Here is a 6,090-nt window from a genome sequence, read left to right as displayed (position 1 = left end):
CCTGTTGTTTAAAACCCTCATATGTTACTAAGATTTATCTCAACAGAAAGTAAATTCTTTATGTAATTGATTTATGCAGTATATATTTTTTAATTTTGATTGAATTTATTGAGCTGACATTGGTTAATAAAATTATATAGGTTTCAGGTGTACAATTCTACAATACATCATCTGTATATTGTAATGTGTGTTTACTACCCAAGTGAAGACTTCTTCCATCACCATTTGTATTTAACATTTGAGTTAGTGAAGCTAGCCAATACCTTTTTTGCTCTCACTTGGAAGGAAAACAATTTACCTAGGGTTTTCCTGAAAGCCCTTTTTATTTCTCACAAATCCTAAAGGCTGGTTTCTTTAATTTTTTTTTTATTGATTGATTAAGGTATTACATATGTGTCCTTATCTCCCCATTGCTCCTCACCCCCCACTCATGCCCTCACCCCTTGGTGTCTGTGTCCATTGGTTAGGATTATATACATGCATACAAGTCCTTTGGTTGATCTCTCTCCCTTACTCCCACCCTCCCCTACCTTCCCTCTGAGGTTTGATGGTCTGATCAATGATTATCTGTCTCTGGATCTGTTTTTGTTCATCAATTTATGTTGTTCATTATATTCCAAAAATGAGTGAGGTCCCCGGGCCCAGTGCCACGCAGCCTCAGGTCCCTGCTGATCGCTTGTTATGGCTTGTTACGGGAACCCCGCCTCCCACTGTGGGCGCAGTCATCTTGTGATGGTGTGACAGAGTGAGGGTCAATTTGCATATTGCCTCTTTATTATATAGGATATGCATTACTTATGGACACAGACCATAGGGTGGTGAAGGCTTGGAGCAGGGTGTGGACCAGGTGGAGGGGCTTAAAGCAGGGGGGAAAGGGACATCTGCAATACTCTCAAAAATAAAAATTTTTTAAAAATAAAATATAAACAAAGTCAACTGATTAAAAACATTAATCATATGTTCAAAATCCTTTTCAATGCAACATAACACAATCAATACAATGATAACTCATTACATTAATCTCCCACCCACACTCAAGGGGAGAGGATTTAACAAAATGTATACAAAAGGAGGACAATTATCTTAGTGGTCATCTTAAAATTCTGTCTACCACTGTGTGTGAGTGTGTGTGTGTGTGTGTTTGAAAGCATAAACAAAGTATGCTCATTTGCGATTGGGAAGTGGTCAAACTATAAGGTACATTTTCATTATTTCTGCTGGTGTTCCAGGTTTTTGTACAACATTTTGAGCATTTTGTCCAATGTATTTCTTACTCCACTTTTCCTTTTTCCTCATAGAATGCCTTTAAATCAGTGCATATACAACATAATGTATCACATAGCAAAACTGCTATAGCATGTCTAGCATTACTGTAGTGGCCAGAAAGTGTTAACAAATAGGGCCTAAATTATATTTAGAGTATCCTATCTAATAATAGACAAAGATGGTAATTGACCGTACCTTCGCTACGCCTCCCATTGGCTAATCAGAGCGATAAGATGGTGGCTAATTTGCATACTGCAGGCAGTGCAGAACAATCCGAGCCGCGATCTGGGCCCAGTGTGTGGCCCTGGGCAGCGGGGCTTAGGTGGCGTGATCGCACCGCCTAAGCCCCACCCCCAGCCGGGACCCCCATATGCCGCCTAAGCCCCACGCCGACTAAGCCCCACCCCCAGCCGGGACCCCTGTGTGCTCCCTAAGCCCTGCTAAGCCCCGCCACCAGCTGGGATCCCATGGTGATCAGAGAGCAGGAAAGTGCCGCCTGAAGGCAGCACCCAGCAGGGCCTGGCCCCCGGGTCGCCATGGTGATCCAGGGATCTGTGAGAGGGAAAGTGCGACCTGTAGGCAGCACCCAGAAAGGCCTGCTCCTGGGTCACCCTGGCAATCCCAGAACAGGAAAGTGCGGCCAGCAGGCAGCCTCCAGGTGGGCATGCTCTTGGGTCGCCATGGCAATCTCAGAGCAGGAAAGTGCAGCTTGCAGGCAGCACCCAGGAGGGCCTGCTCCTGGGTCGCTATGGAGATCCCAGAGCTGGAAAGTGCAGCCTGCAGGCAGCTCCCAGGTGGGCATGCTCCTGGGTCACCATGGCGATCCCAGAGCAGGAAAGTGTGGCCAGCAGGCAGCCCCCAGTTGGGCATGCTCCTGGATCTCCATGGCGATCCAGCCATCCGTGAGCAGGAAAGCGCGGCCTGCAGGCAGCACCCTACCCTGGCCACAGCTCAAGGGAGAGAACAACATGCAGTGGAGGCCAGGAGCCTGAGAGATCAACACAGAGGGGCGCCTGCTCCAAGCCTCCACGGTGTGGCTGGGGGCAGGCCCCCAGCAGACACACACACACACACACACACACACACACACACATACACAGAGCGACTGCTCTGAGCCTCCTACTCAGCTAGGGGCAGGCCCCAGTGGGGACACACACACACACACACACACACACACACACACACACACAGCAACTGCTCCAAGCCTACGTGGTGCAGCTGGGGGCAGGCCCCAGCAGACACACACACACACACACACAAACGGGACGCATGCTCCGAGCCTCTGCTGCCAGACTGTGGCCCTCAGTAGGACATCCACTGAAGGCTCCCGGACTGTGAGAGGGGCAGGCTGGGCTGAGGGAACTCCAACCACCAGTGCACGAATTTCGTGCACCAGGCCTCTAGTTTTTATACATACCTTTCTTACATCTGAATGTGGTTGATAATGATAGCAGTAGATTAAGGGAGAACATTAAATTAATCCAGGCCTCAGACCAGCTTAGTAAGGCATTGAGAATATAAGAGGAAATGATGACAGTTGTGAAGTAGTTGTTAAATCACTAACTATATGTCATAGATGTCTGTGAAACACTAATGGAAGAATCAGAGGATACCTGTCTTAATTCTTGGTGACACTAAATAGCTAGGATGATTAACAATGAGTAGACAAGTATTCTTCTCATGGTTTGAAATTAGACTTAAGTCTATAGATTGTAGAATTTCATATGAATAACATGCTAAGTGGCACTTGTCAACATATAAATGTTATAACTTTAGTTTTGGTATGCTTGAATATGGTTTCCATCTTCTGAATTTATGAATGTGTCTTCTTATTTGAAATATGTGCAAAACTAAATACAAAAGTATTGCAATTTCATTTGCTATGCTGCATGATTATTTTAATGTGATGTTGTGCTATTTAAAACATATATTGTCTCTTGATTTTTGCATAGATTTGTAATAGTCATGTTTCTGGGGTTTGACAAAATAACAGAGAGTTAAAATGATAGAATATTCTCATATTATTTATTCATTATACAGAGAGAGAAAACTGGTTAAAGCATAATATAATCAATTTTGTGCAAAATTTTACACCAGCTGACCTTTAATTAGTGTGAAGATATTCTATCCATATTATATTTGTTCATTTGTCTTACTGGACAGTAGATGTTTGCTGTGAAGCTTAAAGGTTTTTTTTTTGTCCCAATCCCTGTGATATGACAAGATTAATGAGATAAAATTCCCATTTGGAATTTCCTACCAATCAATAAGCAGATGGGCAATAGTAGATGTTGAACAGACAGAAGGAGATGCTTAAGAAGAAAAAAAACTAGAGAAATTTTATTTAAAGCTACAGTCAACATTTTCTATACCTTTCTTTTACATCAGATGTCCTTTCTATTATTGAGTGTTGTGCAACTTCAGCATAAGATTTTTGCTCCAAGTGGAGAGTACAGTATATATGTACTCACAACCATTAAAATGAATAAGGCAAGCTATTAAATTTCTAGTGCTTCACTCTTTTACTAAAGATCAGATACATGTTAATGTGTAGCATAATACACACAATTATTTATTAGATTCTTACATATCAAAATGAGTATTTGTAGGCTACAGCAGTTGATATTTCATCTACAATATACTTGCACATTAGGTAAACAAGCTGAAATAGACTGTAACTTGCATGAATATATGTCATAGATATTAATCTTTTTCATAGTTTTATCAAAGCATAAAAAGAAATCCAGCCTTAGCTGAATTGGCTCAGTGGATAGAGCATTGGCCTGCGGACTGAAGGGTCCAGGGTTCGATTCCAGTCAAGGGCACATGCCCGGATTGTGGGCTTGGTCCCCTGTAAGGGGCATGCAGGAGGCAACTGATTGATGATTGTCTTTCATCATTGATGTTTCTATCTATCTCCCCCTCTCCCTTCCTCTCCGAAATCAATAAAAATATAATAAAGAAATCCAAACTTTTTTCAACTTCTTCAATATTAAATTATTGCATATTGTGCACATCTTGCAGAATGTAGACGTATTTGCAAAGCTTTTTATCCTTACTTTACCCCTGAAGCCATGTTCCACAAAATCTTTTTCTCTTCAGCATTATTTAATAACTGACACATAAAAAGAAAGAAAGGACTATTTTCTGCATTCTGTCAGTAAAGATTACCTGTAGTAAAAGCATGAAATATGATCTTAGGGCTTAGACAAATCATAGGTAATTTTAAAATGTCTTTATAATAGCCCAAGGGAGAGTAGCAAATTTTATTACATTCTTTTATTTTAAATATTTATCCATGTACATTGTGAACTCTTTCAAAAGTTTAAATTGAACAAATTATAGTGTTTCATAGATAAGAAGTAAAGGGGGAGTCAAAGAAATTAAAGTCACTAGAATTTTCTAGTTATGATTATAATTTACATACAGTTTCTGTTCGGTACCATAGATATGGTAATTACTCTAAAAGCAGACTGGCAGGTGGGGTAAGCCACGGAGTTCATTTGACAAAAAGCTTTGAAGTTAAATGTGTCATCCTTGCTCCTCTCTGTCATTAGTATTTCCCATGTGCCATACAAGAGTACAGTTCTAGTTCTTGCAGTATAAAGACACCCAAGAAATTAGTTTTCATGTCATACAGAGACTTTCATTTGTGTGTGTATATATATATATATATATATATATATAGCGGTCAGATTATTATGACCACCTGACTGTTTGTAGACAAATTAGCTATAATTTCACGCTGAAGTTGCTAGAGGGCCAGACCATTATAAATAGGGAAGCAGGTTGTTTACCACGACAGTAGAAGTGATTTTTTTCTGAAGATATGGGTAAACAATGCGATTTAACAGCCTTTGAACGTGGGATGATTGTTGCTGCTCGGAGCCATGGAGCGAGTATCAACAAAACAGCCGAAGGCCTGTTCAAACACCTTTGCTGTCTGCAGTTACCAAGATAAAACATCTCCAATTCGCACAGGAACACAAGGATTGGACAGTCGAGCATTGGAAAAAAGTCATGTGGTCCGATGAATTCACGTTTCCAGTGGCATCATGCAGATGGCAGAGTGAGAATTTGGCGGAAACAGCATGAAAGCATGCACCCCGCACGAATGAGTACAACCCTTCAAGCTGGTGGGGGCAGTGTTATGGTTTGGGGCATGTTTTCCTGGAATGATTTGGGGCGTTTAATTTGTGTGGAACAACGTCTGAATAGCACAACATACCTAAGTATCATTGCTGATCAAGTTCATCCTATCATGTTGATGGCGTATCCCAATGGAGAGGGCTTCTTCCAACAAGACAATGTGCCACCCCACGGTGCTCGTATTGTGCAGGAGTGGTTTCAAGAACATGAGGGAGACTTTACCTTGCTTAGGTGGGCCCCACAATCACCAGATCTCAATCCAATTGAGCATTTGTGGGATGAAGTTAAGAGCCATCAGGCAGCTGGTTCCACAACCATCAAATCTCACAGAACTGGACAGTGCCACTCATCAGGCATGGTGTCACATTCCTCCCATCACCTTTCAACATCTCATGGAGTCAATGCCAAGAAGAATCGCCGCAGTATTGAAGGCAAAAGGTGGCCCAATGAAGTACTGCTGGGGTGGTCATAATAATCTGGCCACTCAGTGTGTGTGTGTGTGTGTGTGTGTGTGTGTATAATCTCTTGTGAGGAATGAGAAAATTATGTTGTCTATATTTATATACTTGCCCCAATGTCTACTTTTATAATAAAATAGAAATGAGTTGGTTCTATAGCATCCATTCATTTTAAAAAATAGAGACAATGATAAATACATTACAGAAGGAAAAGATC

This window comes from Myotis lucifugus, unplaced genomic scaffold (genome assembly GCF_000147115.1).
Source record: "Myotis lucifugus unplaced genomic scaffold, Myoluc2.0 scaffold_660, whole genome shotgun sequence".
Taxonomy (NCBI): Eukaryota; Metazoa; Chordata; class Mammalia; order Chiroptera; family Vespertilionidae; genus Myotis; species Myotis lucifugus.
Note: the sequence above shows the minus strand (reverse complement) of the source record.